Source organism: Plectropomus leopardus, chromosome 7, assembly GCF_026936395.1.
Source record: "Plectropomus leopardus strain MGB_pleo_1.0 chromosome 7, ASM2693639v1, whole genome shotgun sequence".
Lineage (NCBI taxonomy): Eukaryota > Metazoa > Chordata > Actinopteri > Perciformes > Serranidae > Plectropomus > Plectropomus leopardus.
The window spans coordinates 3,880,779-3,901,642 of NC_142182.1; positions in this window are offsets into that span (position 1 = coordinate 3,880,779).

A 20,864-nucleotide genomic window follows, 5' to 3' on the forward strand; every position below is an offset into this window, starting at 1 on the left:
AATATTGGCATTATTCGTTTCTGCAAAACAACAGATACGTAATGATTGTAGGTTTCATATGAATCATATCAACGTTACTAAATTTATGTAACTCTGTATGTAATAAAGCTGACTTTCTCAGTAACCCTCTAATATATTTTTTGAGATAACAGTTAAGCACACAATAATGTAACAAGAAATCCAAGATCAAAGAATCAAAGCACAGTTAAAAAAGTCTAAATAAAGGGAGGTTACCCACTGTGCCGTCACGCTGCTCTCGTCTGAAGGAGAAATAACTCACAAAACATCAAAACAGCACAGTAGCTATAAATTAGGGCAATAGAGTCCAGTTTTTTGAAGCACTACAACCCTGAACAGGGTGTAGAACGTATGTACACGACGTGTGTGTGTGTGATACTTACGGTCTGTATGTACGAGGAGACATTAGAGGCCAATTTTCAGAAGCCCCATTTCGGGTCAGGGATGTGTCTGGTGACTGCTGCTCGTCTCTGGAGCTCAGAGTCAGTTTTCACGGCCTGCGCATTTGACCTTATTCTGCTTTTTATTGTTGTAGCCTGAATGTCAGTTTTCATGTAAATGGGATTTTACCTTCTCTTTAATTTAGAGAAAGGGTCGGTTATAATGCCTGGCCAAATGTGCTGAAAGGAAAAACTTGTTTTTACTTTGAGCTGACTTGAAGAAACGTTCATTTGGAGAAGCGTTTCTGATGAGCTGACACATGTACGTCGAATATTCACTCTGCTTTTAGCTGTGTTTTGGTCTCTACCATAGACTGTATAAAGACGGTTGACACGCCCCCACTTACCTCTGCTGTGCTTAAGTAAAGCTAAAATATCCCCGATACAGCTGCTGTCATCTTGCGCTGGTGATGTCATTGAGAGCCCGAGTCTGCGCAGAAGCGGTAGCTGCGTTGGGGGAGTTCCCGCCAAAACACCCATCCCACCAATTGCGAGCAGCTCCATTTCATGAGAGTGCATGGATTGGCTGTCACAGTGGAAAATCCCCTTTTTTGTAGAATTTAACTTATTAAAACCAAACTTATCATAAAAACAAACACTTGAACAAATATCAGAGTGATAAGCGCTACCTTCAATGATATAAATCATCTTTGGGAAAAGTTTATTTGGCGCGTTCCTTGATTTTAAATTGGTCTATTTCCCATTCACCAACATGGAGGGACGGGCTTTATGAGCTATACTGCAGACAGACACCAGGGGGCGATCCAGATTGAAAAGCTGTCATGTTGTCCATCTTTTTATGCAGTTTATGGTCTTTACCTGCTTCTGAGGAAAATTTGTTGCATTTTAACAAGATGTTTGACTTTCCTCACAAGCTCGCTGCCAACTTTGTCTGCTTGTTTGTGCTGTGTAGGTGCTTACTGCATCATTTTATCTGAAGAAACTGCCTGGTGTGTGTAAAAGGTGTGTGGAAAAAGGTTAATGTGAGCCAAAGTAGTAACACTGCGGGCTGAGGAACAAAAACATTTAGCTCAAAGACAAGAACGTTAAACTGAGAAGAAACAGAGTTTGTCATTATGAGTCAACCTTTTTCATATCACGTTTATTTGATCTGATGTTACTGTGAAAATAGTGAAAGGTGCTGTAAATCATTACTTTGAATGTCTGCTCATACTTACTTTCCACAACTACCATGCATTGTATTTGATTGCATCACTTCCTTCCAGTTAAGACTCACCAGACAGAAAATCTTAAAGCTTTTCTAAACTGGTTTCTGATTGAATTACAATAAAGAAGCAACATGGACAGCTATAAATATCCTAGAGTATTACTTTAAGTACTAAAATGCCCTCTCATTGACAATACAGACGATCAGAGAGAGCCTGTGGGAGTCTGTGTGTGTGTGTGTGTGTGTGTGTGTGTGTGTGTGTGTGTGTGTGTTTTCTGCCTTTGGTCTGCCACTCTAAGCCCTGTAAGCTCCTGGTTCCTGTTTATGCAGCCCAGCGGACCACGCCCCGCTGGGTGTGCGCGGCTGGTTGTGACTCAGCGCTTGGCATGGTTGCTGGGCCACAGTTGCCATGCGGCTGTTGCCAGGTGTTGCAGAGGAGAAAATACAATACCGAGGGCTCCCGTCACTGGAGGGCTGTTTTCAGCGTCTGATGACATGAAACTTGAAAAGAGGCCAGCTGTCAGGAGTGACTGTCCATTGTGTTGATTTTTCAGTGTGTGTGTGCTGTAAAGCTGCACAAGAGGAAATCTCAGTAATGTTCAAACAGTCCCTCCTGAGGCTCACTCTGTGGACTCTGTGATTTTGGTCTCTCTGACTCTGACTGTTGTGAAAGAAATGTGAGGATATCTGTGGTCATGGCTCTAAAATGGCAGTTATGCCACATTTTGTCTTTTTTGGACGTTTTTTTTAAACTTTCTATGTTATGGCAAGTCTTGGCACGTTATTTAATGCATTTTGAAGGTGTTTTAAACTGTTTTTGGGACATGTCATTTTTTGAAGTTTTTGCCATACTATAGCCTTGCTGTTTGTGTCATTTTTTCGACAATCAATATTTTGGCTTTTTTGGTCGTTTTTGCAACTGTCTATGCTATGACATGTCTTGGCACGCTATTTAATGCATTTTGAAAGTGTTTTAAACTGTTTTTGGGACACATCATTTTTTGACGTTTTTGCCATACTATAGCCTTGCTTTTTGGGTCGTTTTTTGGACATTATGGTGTCTTTTAGCTGTTTTTGCAACTTTCTATGCTATGGCATGTCTTGGCACGCTATTTAATGCATTTTGAAGGTGTTTTAAACTTTTTTTGGGACATGTCATTTTTTGATGTTTTTGCCATACTATAGCCTTGCTTTTTGGGTCGTTTTTTGGACATACCATATTATGGTGTTTTTTGGCCGTTTTTTGAAATTTCTATGCTATGACATGTCTTGGCACGCTATTTAATGCATTTTGAAGGTGTTTTAAACTGTTTTTGGGACAGGTCATTTTTTGACGTTTTTGCCATACTGTAGCCTTGCTGTTTGTGTCATTTTTCGACATGCCATAATTTGGCTTTTTTGTCTGTGTTTGCATTTTTCTATGCTATGGCATGTCTTCGCACGCTATTTAATGCACTTTGAAGGTGTTTTAAATTGTTTTTGGGACATGTCATTTTTTGACGTTTTTGCCATACTATAGCCTTGCTTTTTGGTTCATTTTTTGGACATATCATATAACGTTTTTTTTGGCCGTTTTTGCAACTTTCTATGCTATGGTGTGTCTCGGCACGCTGTTTAATGCTGTTTTAAACTATTTTTAGCTGTTTTTTGGACATGTCACTTTTTGACATCTTTGACTTACTATAGCCTTGCTTTTTGGGTCGTTTTTTGGACATACCATATTATGGTGTTTTTTGGCCGTTTTTTTCAAATTTCTATGCTATGACATGTCTTGGTACGCTATTTAATGCATTTTTCAAAGTGTTTTAAACTGTTTTTGGGACATGTCATTTTTTGACGTTTTTGCCATACTATAGCCTTGCTGTTTGTGTCATTTTTTGGACATGCCATATAACGTTTTTTTTTTTTTGACGTTTTTGCAACTTTCTATGCTATGGCGTGTCTCGGCACGCTATCTAATGCTGTTTTCAACTATTTTTAGCAGTTTTTGGGACATGTCATTTTTTGACGTTTTTGCCATACTATAGCCTTGCTGTTTGTGTCATTTTCTTCGACATGCCATATTTTGGCTTTTTTGTCTGTTTTTGCAACTTTCTATGCTATTGTGTGTCTCAGCATGCTATTTAATGCTGTTTTCAACTATTTGTAGCAGTTTATGGGACATGTCATTTTTTCACGTTTTTGCCATACTATATGCCTTGCTTTTTGTTTCATTTTTTGGACATACCATATTATGGTGTTTTTTGGCCGTCTTTTCAAATTTCTATGCTATGACATGTCTTGGCACGCTATTTAATGCATTTTGAAGGTGTTTTAAACTGTTTTTGGGACAGGTCATTTTTTGACGTTTTTGCCATACTATAGCCTTGCTGTTTGTGTCATTTTCTTCGACATGCCATTATTTGGCTTTTTTGTCTGTTTTTGCAACTTTCTATAGTATGGCGTGTCTCGGCATGCTATCTTATGCTGTTTTCAACTATTTTTAGCAGTTTTTGGGACATGTCATTTTTTGACGTTTTTGCCATACTATAGCCTTGCTTTTTGTTTCATTTTTTGGACATACCATATTATGGTGTTTTTTGGCCGTCTTTTGAAATTTCTATGCTATGACATGTCTTGGCACGCTATTTAATGCATTTTGAAGGTGTTTTAAACTGTTTTTGGGACAGGTCATTTTTTGACGTTTTTGCCATACTATAGCCTTGCTGTTTGTGTCATTTTTTGGACATGCCATATTTTGGCTTTTTTGGCCGTTTTTGCAACTTTCTATGCTATGGCGTGTCTCGGCACGCTATCTAATGCTGTTTTCAACTATTTTTAGCAGTTTTTGGGACATGTCATTTTTTGACGTTTTTGCCATACTATAGCCTTGCTTTTTGTTTCATTTTTGGACATACCATATTATGGTATTTTTGGCCGTCTTTTGAAATTTCTATGCTATGACATGTCTTGGCACGCTATTTAATGCATTTTGAAGGTGTTTTAAACCAAACCGGTTTAAAACACCGGTTTTGGGACAGGTCATTTTTTGACGTTTTCGCCATACTATAGCCTTGCTGTTTGTGTCATTTTCTTCGACATGCCATTATTTGGCTTTTTTGTCTGTTTTTGCAACTTTCTATAGTATGGCGTGTCTCGGCATGCTATCTTATGCTGTTTTCAACTATTTTTAGCAGTTTTTGGGACATGTCATTTTTTGACGTTTTTGCCATACTATAGCCTTGCTTTTTGTTTCATTTTTTGGACATACCATATTATGGTGTTTTTTGGCCGTCTTTTGAAATTTCTATGCTATGACATGTCTTGGCACGCTATTTAATGCATTTTGAAGGTGTTTTAAACTGTTTTTGGGACAGGTCATTTTTTGACGTTTTTGCCATACTATAGCCTTGCTGTTTGTGTCATTTTTTGGACATGCCATATTTTGGCTTTTTTGGCCGTTTTTGCAACTTTCTATGCTATGGCGTGTCTCGGCACGCTATCTAATGCTGTTTTCAACTATTATTAGATGTTTTTGGGACATGTCATTTTTTGACGTTTTTGCCATACTATAGCCTTGCTGTTTGTGTCATTTTCTTCGACATGCCATTATTTGGCTTTTTTGTCTGTTTTTGCAACTTTCTATAGTATGGCGTGTCTCAGCACGCTATCTAATGCTGTTTTCAACTATTTTTAGCAGTTTTTGGGACATGTCATTTTTTGACGTATTTGCCATACTATAGCCTTGCTTTTTGTTTCATTTTTTGGACATACCATATTATGGTGTTTTTTGGCCGTCTTTTGAAATTTCTATGCTATGACATGTCTTGGCACGCTATTTAATGCATTTTGAAGGTGTTTTAAACTGTTTTTGGGACAGGTCATTTTTTGACGTTTTTGCCATACTATAGCCTTGCTTTTTGTTTCATTTTTGGACATACCATATTATGGTGTTTTTTGGCCGTTTTGCAAATTTCTATGCTATGACATGTCTTGCACGCTATCTAATGCATTTTCAACTATTATTAGATGTTTTTGGGACATGTCATTTTTGACGTTTTGTCATACTATGGCCTGGCTGTTTGTGTCATTTTCTTCGACATGCCATTATTTGGCTTTTTTGTCTGTTTTTGCAACTTTCTATAGTATGGCGTGTCTCGGCACGCTATCTAATGCTGTTTTCAACTATTTTTAGCAGTTTTTGGGACATGTCATTTTTTGACGTTTTTGCCATACTATAGCCTTGCTTTTTGTTTCATTTTTTGGACATACCATATTGTGGTATTTTTTGACCGTTTTTTGAAATTTCTATGCTATGACATGTCTTGGCACGCTATTTAATGCATTTTGAAGGTGTTTTAAACTGTTTTTGGGACAGGTCATTTTTTGACGTTTTTGCCATACTATAGCCTTGCTGTTTGTGTCATTTTTTGGACATGCCATATTTTGGCTTTTTTGGCCGTATTTGCAACTTTCTATGCTATGGCGTGTCTCGGCACGCTATCTAATGCTGTTTTCAGCTATTATTAGATGTTTTTGGGACATGTCATTTTTTGACGTTTTTGCCATACTATAGCCTTGCTGTTTGTGTCATTTTCTTCGACATGCCATATTTTGGCTTTTTTGTCTGTTTTTGCAACTTTCTATAGTATGGCGTGTCTCGGCACGCTATCTAATGCTGTTTTCAACTATTTTTAGCAGTTTTTGGGACATGTCATTTTTTGACGTTTTTGCCATACTATAGCCTTGCTGTTTGTGTCATTTTTTGGACATGCCATATTTTGGCTTTTTTGGCCGTTTTTGCAACTTTCTATGCTATGGCGTGTCTCGACACGCTATCTAATGCTGTTTTCAACTATTATTAGATGTTTTTGGGACATGTCATTTTTTGACGTTTTTGCCATACTATAGCCTTGCTTTTTGTTTCATTTTTTGGACATACCATATTATGGTGTTTTTTGGCCGTCTTTTGAAATTTCTATGCTATGACATGTCTTGGCACGCTATTTAATGCATTTTAAAGGTGTTTTAAACTGTTTTTGGGACAGGTCATTTTTTTGACGTTTTTGCCATACTATAGCCTTGCTGTTTGTGTCATTTTTTGGACATGCCATATTTTGGCTTTTTTTTGGCCGTTTTTGCAACTTTCTATGCTATGGCGTGTCTCGGCACGCTATCTAATGCTGTTTTCAACTATTATTAGATGTTTTTGGGACATGTCATTTTTTGCCGTTTTTGCCATACTATGAACCTTGCTGTTTGTGTCATTTTCTTCGACATGCCATATTTTGGCTTTTTTGTCTGTTTTTGCAACTTTCTATAGTATGGCGTGTCTCGGCACGCTATCTAATGCTGTTTTCAACTATTTTTAGCAGTTTTTGGGACATGTCATTTTTTGACGTTTTTGCCATACTATAGCCTTGCTTTTTGTTTCATTTTTGGACATACCATATTATGGTGTTTTTGGCCGTCTTTTGAAATTTCTATGCTATGACATGTCTTGGCACGCTATTTAATGCATTTTGAAGGTGTTTTAAACTGTTTTTGGGACAGGTCATTTTTTGACGTTTTTGCCATACTATAGCCTTGCTGTTTGTGTCATTTTTTGGACATGCCATATTTTGGCTTTTTTTTGGCCGTTTTTGCAACTTTCTATGCTATGGCGTGTCTCGGCACGCTATCTAATGCTGTTTTCAACTATTATTAGATGTTTTTGGGACATGTCATTTTTTGACGTTTTTGCCATACTATAGCCTTGCTGTTTGTGTCATTTTCTTCGACATGCCATATTTTGGCTTTTTTGTCTGTTTTTGCAACTTTCTATGCTATGGCGTGTCTCGGCACGCTATCTAATGCTGTTTTCAACTATTTTTAGCAGTTTTTGGGACATGTCATTTTTTGACGTTTTTGCCATACTATAGCCTTGCTTTTTGTTTCATTTTTTGGACATACCATATTATGGTGTTTTTTGGCCGTCTTTTGAAATTTCTATGCTATGACATGTCTTGGCACGCTATTTAATGCATTTTGAAGGTGTTTTAAACCAAACCGGTTTAAAACACCGGTTTTGGACAGGTCATTTTTGGCGTTTTCGCCATACTATAGCCTTGCTGTTTGTGTCATTTTCTTCGACATGCCATTATTTGGCTTTTTTGTCTGTTTTTGCAACTTTCTATAGTATGGCGTGTCTCGGCATGCTATCTTATGCTGTTTTCAACTATTTTTAGCAGTTTTTGGGACATGTCATTTTTTGACGTTTTTGCCATACTATAGCCTTGCTTTTTGTTTCATTTTTTGGACATACCATATTATGGTGTTTTTTGGCCGTCTTTTGAAATTTCTATGCTATGACATGTCTTGGCACGCTATTTAATGCATTTTGAAGGTGTTTTAAACTGTTTTTGGGACAGGTCATTTTTTGACGTTTTTGCCATACTATAGCCTTGCTGTTTGTGTCATTTTTTGGACATGCCATATTTTGGCTTTTTTGGCCGTTTTTGCAACTTTCTATGCTATGGCGTGTCTCGGCACGCTATCTAATGCTGTTTTCAACTATTATTAGATGTTTTTGGGACATGTCATTTTTTGACGTTTTTGTCATACTATAGCCTTGCTGTTTGTGTCATTTTCTTCGACATGCCATTATTTGGCTTTTTTGTCTGTTTTTGCAACTTTCTATAGTATGGCGTGTCTCAGCACGCTATCTAATGCTGTTTTCAACTATTTTAGCAGTTTTTGGGACATGTCATTTTTTGACGTTTTTGCCATACTATAGCCTTGCTTTTTGTTTCATTTTTTGGACATACCATATTATGGTGTTTTTTGGCCGTCTTTGGAAATTTCTATGCTATGACATGTCTTGGCACGCTATTTAATGCATTTTGAAGGTGTTTTAAACTGTTTTTGGGACAGGTCATTTTTTTGACGTTTTTGCCATACTATAGCCTTGCTGTTTGTGTCATTTTTTGGACATGCCATATTTTGGCTTTTTTGGCCGTTTTTGCAACTTTCTATGCTATGGCGTGTCTCGGCACGCTATCTAATGCTGTTTTCAACTATTATTAGATGTTTTTGGGACATGTCATTTTTTGACGTTTTTGCCATACTATAGCCTTGCTGTTTGTGTCATTTTCTTCGACATGCCATATTTTGGCTTTTTTGTCTGTTTTTGCAACTTTCTATAGTATGGCGTGTCTCGGCACGCTATCTAATGCTGTTTTCAACTATTTTTAGCAGTTTTTGGGACATGTCATTTTTTGACGTTTTTGCCATACTATAGCCTTGCTTTTTGTTTCATTTTTTGGACATACCATATTATGGTGTTTTTGGCCGTCTTTGAAATTTCTATGCTATGACATGTCTTGCACGCTATTTAATGCATTTTGAAGGTGTTTTAAACTGTTTTTGGGACAGGTCATTTTTTGACGTTTTGCCATACTATAGCCTTGCTGTTTGTGTCATTTTTTGGACATGCCATATTTTGGCTTTTTTGGCCGTTTTTGCAACTTTCTATGCTATGGCGTGTCTCGGCACGCTATCTAATGCTGTTTTCAACTATTATTAGATGTTTTTGGGACATGTCATTTTTTGACGTTTTTGCCATACTATAGCCTTGCTGTTTGTGTCATTTTCTTCGACATGCCATTATTTGGCTTTTTTGTCTGTTTTTGCAACTTTCTATAGTATGGCGTGTCTCGGCACGCTATCTAATGCTGTTTTCAACTATTTTTAGCAGTTTTTGGGACATGTCATTTTTTGCCGTTTTTGCCATACTATAGCCTTGCTGTTTGTGTCATTTTTTGGACATGCCATATTTTGGCTTTTTTGGCCGTTTTTGCAACTTTCTATGCTATGGCGTGTCTCGGCACGCTATCTAATGCTGTTTTCAACTATTATTAGATGTTTTTGGGACATGTCATTTTTTGACGTTTTTGCCATACTATAGCCTTGCTTTTTGTTTCATTTTTTGGACATACCATATTATGGTGTTTTTTGGCCGTCTTTGGAAATTTCTATGCTATGACATGTCTTGGCACGCTATTTAATGCATTTTGAAGGTGTTTTAAACTGTTTTTGGGACAGGTCATTTTTTGACGTTTTTGCCATACTATAGCCTTGCTGTTTGTGTCATTTTTTGGACATGCCATATTTTGGCTTTTTTGGCCGTTTTTGCAACTTTCTATGCTATGGCGTGTCTCGGCACGCTATCTAATGCTGTTTTCAACTATTATTAGATGTTTTTGGGACATGTCATTTTTTGCCGTTTTTGCCATACTATAGCCTTGCTGTTTGTGTCATTTTCTTGACATGCCATATTTTGGCTTTTTGTCTGTTTTGCAACTTTCTATAGTATGGCGTGTCTCGGCACGCTATCTAATGCTGTTTTCAACTATTTTTAGCAGTTTTTGGGACATGTCATTTTTTGACGTTTTTGCCATACTATAGCCTTGCTTTTTGTTTCATTTTTTGGACATACCATTTTATGGTGTTTTTTGGCCATCTTTTGAAATTTCTATGCTATGACATGTCTTGGCACGCTATTTAATGCATTTTGAAGGTGTTTTAAACTGTTTTTGGGACAGGTCATTTTTTGACGTTTTTGCCATACTATAGCCTTGCTGTTTGTGTCATTTTTTGGACATGCCATATTTTGGCTTTTTTTTGGCCGTTTTTGCAACTTTCTATGCTATGGCGTGTCTCGGCACGCTATCTAATGCTGTTTTCAACTATTATTAGATGTTTTTGGGACATGTCATTTTTTGACGTTTTTGCCATACTATAGCCTTGCTGTTTGTGTCATTTTCTTCGACATGCCATTATTTGGCTTTTTGTCTGTTTTGCAACTTTCTATGCTATGGCGTGTCTCGCACGCTATCTAATGCTGTTTTCAACTATTTTAGCAGTTTTTGGGACATGTCATTTTTGACGTTTTTGCCATACTATAGCCTTGCTTTTTGTTTCATTTTTTGGACATACCATATTATGGTGTTTTTTGGCCGTCTTTTGAAATTTCTATGCTATGACATGTCTTGGCACGCTATTTAATGCATTTTGAAGGTGTTTTAAACTGTTTTTGGGACAGGTCATTTTTTGACGTTTTTGCCATACTATAGCCTTGCTGTTTGTGTCATTTTTTGGACATGCCATATTTTGGCTTTTTTTTGGCCGTTTTTGCAACTTTGTATGCTATGGCGTGTCTCGGCACGCTATCTAATGCTGTTTTCAACTATTTTTAGATGTTTTTGGGACATGTCATTTTTTGACGTTTTTGCCATACTATAGCCTTGCTTTTTGTTTCATTTTTTGGACATACCATATTATGGTGTTTTTTGGCCGTCTTTTGAAATTTCTATGCTATGACATGTCTTGGCACGCTATTTAATGCATTTTGAAGGTGTTTTAAACTGTTTTTGGGACAGGTCATTTTTTGACGTTTTTGCCATACTATAGCCTTGCTGTTTGTGTCATTTTTTGGACATGCCATATTTTGGCTTTTTTTTGGCCGTTTTTGCAACTTTCTATGCTATGGCGTGTCTCGGCACGCTATCTAATGCTGTTTTCAACTATTATTAGATGTTTTTGGGACATGTCATTTTTTGACGTTTTTGCCATACTATAGCCTTGCTGTTTGTGTCATTTTCTTCGACATGCCATATTTTGGCTTTTTTGTCTGTTTTTGCAACTTTCTATAGTATGGCGTGTCTCGGCACGCTATCTAATGCTGTTTTCAACTATTTTTAGCAGTTTTTGGGACATGTCATTTTTTGACGTTTTTGCCATACTATAGCCTTGCTTTTTGTTTCATTTTTTGGACATACCATATTATGGTGTTTTTGGCCGTCTTTGAAATTTCTATGCTATGACATGTCTTGTACGCTATTTAATGCATTTTGAAGGTGTTTTAAACTGTTTTTGGGACATGTCATTTTTGATCGTTTTGCCATACTATAGCCTTGCTTTTTGTTTCATTTTTGGACATACCATATTATGGTGTTTTTGGCCGTCTTTTGAAATTTCTATGCTATGACATGTCTTGTCACGCTATTTAATGCATTTTGAAGGTGTTTTAAACTGTTTTTGGGACAGGTCATTTTTTGACGTTTTTGCCATACTATAGCCTTGCTGTTTGTGTCATTTTCTTCGACATGCCATTATTTGGCTTTTTTGTCTGTTTTTGCAACTTTCTATAGTATGGCGTGTCTCGGCATGCTATCTTATGCTGTTTTCAACTATTTTTAGCAGTTTTTGGGACATGTCATTTTTTGACGTTTTTGCCATACTATAGCCTTGCTTTTTGTTTCATTTTTTGGACATACCATATTATGGTGTTTTTTGGCCGTCTTTTGAAATTTCTATGCTATGACATGTCTTGGCACGCTATTTAATGCATTTTGAAGGTGTTTTAAACTGTTTTTGGGACAGGTCATTTTTTGACGTTTTTGCCATACTATAGCCTTGCTGTTTGTGTCATTTTCTTCGACATGCCATTATTTGGCTTTTTTGTCTGTTTTGCAACTTTCTATGCTATGGCGTGTCTCGGCATGCTATCTAATGCTGTTTTCAACTATTTTTAGCAGTTTTTGGGACATGTCATTTTTGACGTTTTGCCATACTATAGCCTTGCTGTTTGTGTCATTTTTGGACATGCCATATTTTGGCTTTTTGGCCGTTTTTGCAACTTTCTATGCTATGGCGTGTCTCGGCACGCTATCTAATGCTGTTTTCAACTATTTTTAGATGTTTTTGGGACATGTCATTTTTTGACGTTTTTGCCATACTATAGCCTTGCTTTTTGTTTCATTTTTTGGACATACCATATTATGGTATTTTTTGGCCGTCTTTTGAAATTTCTATGCTATGACATGTCTTGTACGCTTATTTAATGCATTTTGAAGGTGTTTTAAACTGTTTTTGGGACAGGTCATTTTTGACGTTTTTGCCATACTATAGCCTTGCTGTTTGTGTCATTTTTGGACATGCCATATTTTGGCTTTTTTGGCCGTTTTGCAACTTTCTATGCTATGGCGTGTCTCGGCACGCTATCTAATGCTGTTTTCAGCTATTATTAGATGTTTTTGGGACATGTCATTTTTTGCCGTTTTTGCCATACTATAGCCTTGCTGTTTGTGTCGTTTTCTTCGACATTGCATATTTTGGCTTTTTGTCTGTTTTGCAACTTTCTATAGTATGGCGTGTCTCGCACGCTATCTAATGCTGTTTTCAACTATTTTTAGCAGTTTTTGGGACATGTCATTTTTGACGTTTTTGCCATACTATAGCCTTGCTTTTTGTTTCATTTTTTGGACATACCATATTATGGTGTTTTTTGGCCGTCTTTGGAAATTTCTATGCTATGACATGTCTTGGCACGCTATTTAATGCATTTTGAAGGTGTTTTAAACTGTTTTTGGGACAGGTCATTTTTTGACGTTTTTGCCATACTATAGCCTTGCTGTTTGTGTCATTTTCTTCGACATGCCATTATTTGGCTTTTTTGTCTGTTTTTGCAACTTTCTATAGTATGGCGTGTCTCGGCATGCTATCTTATGCTGTTTTCAACTATTTTTAGCAGTTTTTGGGACATGTCATTTTTTGACGTTTTTGCCATACTATAGCCTTGCTGTTTGTGTCATTTTCTTCGACATGCCATATTTTGGCTTTTTTGTCTGTTTTTGCAACTTTCTATGCTATGGCGTGTCTCGGCACGCTATCTAATGCTGTTTTCAACTATTTTTAGATGTTTTTGGGACATGTCATTTTTTGACGTTTTTGCCATACTTTAGCCTTGCTGTTTGTGTCATTTTTTGGACATACCATATTATGGTATTTTTTGGCCGTCTTTTCAAATTTCTATGCTATGACATGTCTTGGCACGCTATTTAATGCATTTTGAAGGTGTTTTAAACTGTTTTTGGGACAGGTCATTTTTGACGTTTTGCCATACTATAGCCTTGCTGTTTGTGTCATTTTTTGGACATGCCATATTTTGGCTTTTTTTTGGCCGTTTTTGCAACTTTCTATGCTATGGCGTGTCTCGGCACGCTATCTAATGCTGTTTTCAACTATTATTAGATGTTTTTGGGACATGTCATTTTTTGACGTTTTTGCCATACTATAGCCTTGCTGTTTGTGTCATTTTCTTCGACATGCCATATTTTGGCTTTTTTGTCTGTTTTTGCAACTTTCTATAGTATGGCGTGTCTCGGCACGCTATCTAATGCTGTTTTCAACTATTTTTAGCAGTTTTTGGGACATGTCATTTTTTGACGTTTTTGCCATACTATAGCCTTGCTTTTTGTTTCATTTTTTGGACATACCATATTATGGTGTTTTTTGGCCGTCTTTGGAAATTTCTATGCTATGACATGTCTTGGCACGCTATTTAATGCATTTTGAAGGTGTTTTAAACTGTTTTTGGGACAGGTCATTTTTTGACGTTTTTGCCATACTATAGCCTTGCTGTTTGTGTCATTTTCTTCGACATGCCATTATTTGGCTTTTTTGTCTGTTTTTGCAACTTTCTATAGTATGGCGTGTCTCGGCATGCTATCTTATGCTGTTTTCAACTATTTTTAGCAGTTTTTGGGACATGTCATTTTTGACGTTTTGCCATACTATAGCCTTGCTTTTTGTTTCATTTTTTGGACATACCATATTATGGTGTTTTTTGGCCGTCTTTGGAAATTTCTATGCTATGACATGTCTTGGCACGCTATTTAATGCATTTTGAAGGTGTTTTAAACTGTTTTTGGGACAGGTCATTTTTTGACGTTTTTGCCATACTATAGCCTTGCTGTTTGTGTCATTTTCTTTGACATGCCATATTTTGGCTTTTTTGTCTGTTTTTGCAGCTTTCTATAGTATGGCGTGTCTCGGCACGCTATCTAATGCTGTTTTCAACTATTTTTAGCAGTTTTTGGGACATGTCATTTTTTGACGTTTTTGCCATACTATAGCCTTGCTTTTTGTTTCATTTTTTGGACATACCATATTATGGTGTTTTTTGGCCGTCTTTGGAAATTTCTATGCTATGACATGTCTTGGCACGCTATTTAATGCATTTTGAAGGTGTTTTAAACTGTTTTTGGGACAGGTCATTTTTTGACATTTTTGCCATACTATAGCCTTGCTGTTTGTGTCATTTTTTGGACATGCCATATTTTGGCTTTTTTGGCCGTTTTTGCAACTTTCTATGCTATGGCGTGTCTCGGCACGCTATCTAATGCTGTTTTCAACTATTTTTAGCAGTTTTTGGGACATGTCATTTTTTGACGTTTTTGCCATACTATAGCCTTGCTTTTTGTTTCATTTTTTGGACATACCATATTATGGTATTTTTTGGCCGTCTTTTGAAATTTCTATGCTATGACATGTCTTGGCACGCTATTTAATGCATTTTGAAGGTGTTTTAAACTGTTTTTGGGACAGGTCATTTTTTGACGTTTTTGCCATACTATAGCCTTGCTGTTTGTGTCATTTTTTGGACATGCCATATTTTGGCTTTTTTTTGGCCGTTTTTGCAACTTTCTATGCTATGGCGTGTCTCGGCACGCTATCTAATGCTGTTTTCAACTATTATTAGATGTTTTTGGGACATGTCATTTTTTGACGTTTTTGCCATACTATAGCCTTGCTGTTTGTGTCATTTTCTTCGACATGCCATATTTTGGCTTTTTGTCTGTTTTGCAACTTTCTATAGTATGGCGTGTCTCGGCACGCTATCTAATGCTGTTTTCAACTATTTTTAGCAGTTTTTGGGACATGTCATTTTTTGACGTTTTTGCCATACTATAGCCTTGCTTTTTGTTTCATTTTTTGGACATACCATATTATGGTGTTTTTTGGCCGTCTTTTGAAATTTCTATGCTATGACATGTCTTGGCACGCTATTTAATGCATTTTGAAGGTGTTTTAAACTGTTTTTGGGACAGGTCATTTTTTTGACGTTTTGCCATACTATAGCCTTGCTGTTTGTGTCATTTTCTTGACATGCCATATTTTGGCTTTTTGTCTGTTTTGCAACTTTCTATAGTATGGCGTGTCTCGGCATGCTATCTTATGCTGTTTTCAACTATTTTTAGCAGTTTTTGGGACATGTCATTTTTTGACGTTTTTGCCATACTATAGCCTTGCTGTTTGTGTCATTTTCTTCGACATGCCATATTTTGGCTTTTTTGTCTGTTTTGCAACTTTCTATGCTATGGCGTGTCTCGCACGCTATCTAATGCTGTTTTCAACTATTTTTAGATGTTTTTGGGACATGTCATTTTTGACGTTTTTGCCATACTATAGCCTTGCTTTTTGTTTCATTTTTGGACATACCATATTATGGTGTTTTTGGCCGTCTTTTGAAATTTCTATGCTATGACATGTCTTGCACGCTATTTAATGCATTTTGAAGGTGTTTTAAACTGTTTTTGGGACAGGTCATTTTTTGACGTTTTTGCCATACTATAGCCTTGCTGTTTGTGTCATTTTTTGGACATGCCATATTTTGGCTTTTTTGGCCGTTTTTGCAACTTTCTATGCTATGGCGTGTCTCGGCACACTATCTAATGCTGTTTTCAACTATTATTAGATGTTTTTGGGACATGTCATTTTTGACGTTTTGCCATACTATAGCCTTGCTGTTTGTGTCATTTTCTTCGACATGCCATATTTTGGCTTTTTTGTCTGTTTTTGCAACTTTCTATAGTATGGCGTGTCTCGGCACGCTATCTAATGCTGTTTTCAACTATTTTTAGCAGTTTTTGGGACATGTCATTTTTTGACGTTTTTGCCATACTATAGCCTTGCTTTTTGTTTCATTTTTGGACATACCATATTATGGTGTTTTTGGCCGTCTTTGGAAATTTCTATGCTATGACATGTCTTGTACGCTATTTAATGCATTTTGAAGGTGTTTTAAACTGTTTTTGGGACAGGTCATTTTTGACGTTTTGCCATACTATAGCCTTGCTGTTTGTGTCATTTTCTTCGACATGCCATTATTTGGCTTTTTTGTCTGTTTTTGCAACTTTCTATAGTATGGCGTGTCTCGGCATGCTATCTTATGCTGTTTTCAACTATTTTTAGCAGTTTTTGGGACATGTCATTTTTTGACGTTTTTGCCATACTATAGCCTTGCTTTTTGTTTCATTTTTTGGACATACCATATTATGGTGTTTTTGGCCGTCTTTGGAAATTTCTATGCTATGACATGTCTTGTACGCTATTTAATGCATTTTGAAGGTGTTTTAAACTGTTTTTGGGACAGGTCATTTTTTGACGTTTTTGCCATACTATAGCCTTGCTGTTTGTGTCATTTTCTTTGACATGCCATATTTTGGCTTTTTTGTCTGTTTTTGCAGCTTTCTATAGTATGGCATGTCTGGGCACGCTATCTAATGCTGTTTTCAACTATTTTTAGCAGTTTTTGGGACATGTCATTTTTTGACGTTTTTGCCATACTATAGCCTTGCTTTTTGTTTCATTTTTTGGACATACCATATTATGGTGTTTTTTGGCCGTCTTTGGAAATTTCTATGCTATGACATGTCTTGTACGCTATTTAATGCATTTTGAAGGTGTTTTAAACTGTTTTTGGGACAGGTCATTTTTTGACGTTTTTGCCATACTATAGCCTTGCTGTTTGTGTCATTTTTTGGACATGCCATATTTTGGCTTTTTTGGCCGTTTTTGCAACTTTCTATGCTATGGCGTGTCTCGGCACGCTATCTAATGCTGTTTTCAACTATTTTTAGCAGTTTTTGGGACATGTCATTTTTTGACGTTTTTGAGATAATATAGACTTGCTTTTTGTTTCATTTTTTGGACATACCATATTATGGTGTTTTTTGGCCGTTTTTTTCAAATTTCTATGCTATGACATGTCTTGGTACGCTATTTAATGCATTTTTCAAGGTGTTTTAAACTGTTTTTGGGACATGTCATTTTTTGACGTTTTTGCCATACTATAGCCTTGCTGTTTGTGTCATTTTTTGGACATGCCATATAACGTTTTTTTTTTTTGACGTTTTTGCAACTTTCTATGCTATGGCGTGTCTCGGCACGCTATCTAATGCTGTTTTCAACTATTTTTAGCAGTTTTTGGGACATGTCATTTTTTGACGTTTTGCCATACTATAGCCTTGCTTTTTGTTTCATTTTTGGACATACCATATTATGGTGTTTTTTGGCCGTCTTTGGAAATTTCTATGCTATGACATGTCTTGGCACGCTATTTAATGCATTTTGAAGGTGTTTTAAACTGTTTTTGGGACAGGTCATTTTTTGACGTTTTTGCCATACTATAGCCTTGCTGTTTGTGTCATTTTCTTTGACATGCCATATTTTGGCTTTTTTGTCTGTTTTTGCAACTTTCTATAGTATGGCGTGTCTCGGCACGCTATCTAATGCTGTTTTCAACTATTTTTAGCAGTTTTTGGGACATGTCATTTTTGACGTTTTTGCCATACTATAGCCTTGCTTTTTGTTTCATTTTTTGGACATACCATATTATGGTGTTTTTTGGCCGTCTTTGGAAATTTCTATGCTATGACATGTCTTGGCACGCTATTTAATGCATTTTGAAGGTGTTTTAAACTGTTTTTGGGACAGGTCATTTTTTGACGTTTTTGCCATACTATAGCCTTGCTTTTTGGTTCATTTTTTGGACATGTCATATAACGTTTTTTTTGGCCGTTTTTGCAACTTTCTATGCTATGGTGTGTCTCGGCACGCTGTTTAATGCTGTTTTAAACTATTTTTAGCTGTTTTTTGGACATGTCATTTTTGACGTTTTGCCATACTATAGCCTTGCTTTTGTTTCATTTTTGGACATACCATATTATGGTGTTTTTTGGCCGTTTTTTTCAAATTTCTATGCTATGACATGTCTTGGTACGCTATTTAATGCATTTTTCAAGGTGTTTTAAACTGTTTTTGGGACATGTCATTTTTTGACGTTTTTGCCATACTATAGCCTTGCTGTTTGTGTCATTTTTTGGACATGCCATATTTTTTTTTTTTTGACGTTTTTGCAACTTTCTATGCTATGGCGTGTCTCGCACGCTATCTAATGCTGTTTTCAACTATTTTTAGCAGTTTTTGGGACATGTCATTTTTTGACGTTTTTGCCATACTATAGCCTTGCTTTTTGTTTCATTTTTTGGACATACCATATTATGGTGTTTTTTGGCCATCTTTGGACATTTCTATGCTATGACATGTCTTGGCACGCTATTTAATGCATTTTGAAGGTGTTTTAAACTGTTTTTGGGACAGGTCATTTTTTGACGTTTTTGCCATACTTTAGCCTTGCTGTTTGTGTCATTTTTTGGACATACCATATTATGGTATTTTTTGGCCGTCTTTTCAAATTTCTATGCTATGACATGTCTTGGCACGCTATTTAATGCATTTTCAACTGTTATTAGACTGTTTTTGGGACAGGTCATTTTTTGACGTTTTTGCCATACTATAGCCTTGCTGTTTGTGTCATTTTCTTCGACATGCCATGATTTGGCTTTTTTGTCTGTTTTTGCAACTTTCTATAGTATGGTGTGTCTCGGCATGCTATCTTATGCTGTTTTCAACTATTTTTAGCAGTTTTTGGGACATGTCATTTTTTGACGTTTTTGCCATACTATAGCCTTGCTTTTTGTTTCATTTTTTGGACATACCATATTATGGTGTTTTTTGGCCGTCTTTGGAAATTTCTATGCTATGACATGTCTTGGCACGCTATTTAATGCATTTTGAAGGTGTTTTAAACTGTTTTTGGGACAGGTCATTTTTTGACGTTTTTGCCATACTATAGCCTTGCTGTTTGTGTCATTTTCTTTGACATGCCATATTTTGGTTTTTTTGTCTGTTTTTGCAGCTTTCTATAGTATGGCGTGTCTCGGCACGCTATCTAATGCTGTTTTCAACTATTTTTAGCAGTTTTTGGGACATGTCATTTTTTGACGTTTTTGCCATACTATAGCCTTGCTTTTTGTTTCATTTTTTGGACATACCATATTATGGTGTTTTTTGGCCGTCTTTGGAAATTTCTATGCTATGACATGTCTTGGCACGCTATTTAATGCATTTTGAAGGTGTTTTAAACTGTTTTTGGGACAGGTCATTTATTGACATTTTTGCCATACTATAGCCTTGCTGTTTGTGTCATTTTATTCGACATGCCATATTTTGGCTTTTTTGTCTGTTTTTGCAACTTTCTATGCTATGGCGTGTCTCGGCACGCTATCTAATGCTGTTTTCAACTATTTTTAGCAGTTTTTGGGACATGTCATTTTTTGACGTTTTTGCCATACTATAGCCTTGCTTTTTGTTTCATTTTTTGGACATACCATATTATGGTGTTTTTTGGCCGTCTTTGGAAATTTCTATGCTATGACATGTCTTGGCACGCTATTTAATGCATTTTGAAGGTGTTTTAAACTGTTTTTGGGACAGGTCATTTTTTGACGTTTTTGCCATACTATAGCCTTGCTGTTTGTGTCATTTTCTTCGACATGCCATTATTTGGCTTTTTTGTCTGTTTTTGCAACTTTCTATAGTATGGCGTGTCTCGGCATGCTATCTTATGCTGTTTTCAACTATTTTTAGCAGTTTTTGGGACATGTCATTTTTTGACGTTTTTGCCATACTATAGCCTTGCTGTTTGTGTCATTTTCTTCGACATGCCATATTTTGGCTTTTTTGTCTGTTTTTGCAACTTTCTATGCTATGGCGTGTCTCGGCACGCTATCTAATGCTGTTTTCAACTATTTTTAGATGTTTTTGGGACATGTCATTTTTTGACGTTTTTGCCATACTATAGCCTTGCTGTTTGTGTCATTTTCTTCGACATGCCATATTTTGGCTTTTTTGTCTGTTTTTGCAACTTTCTATAGTATGGCGTGTCTCGGCATGCTATCTTATGCTGTTTTCAACTATTTTTAGCAGTTTTTGGGACATGTCATTTTTTGACGTTTTTGCCATACTATAGCCTTGCTTTTTGTTTCATTTTTTGGACATACCATATTATGGTGTTTTTTGGCCGTCTTTTGAAATTTCTATGCTATGACATGTCTTGGCACGCTATTTAATGCATTTTGAAGGTGTTTTAAACTGTTTTTGGGACAGGTCATTTTTTGACGTTTTTGCCATACTATAGCCTTGCTGTTTGTGTCATTTTCTTTGACATGCCATATTTTGGCTTTTTTGTCTGTTTTTGCAGCTTTCTATAGTATGGCGTGTCTCGGCACGCTATCTAATGCTGTTTTCAACTA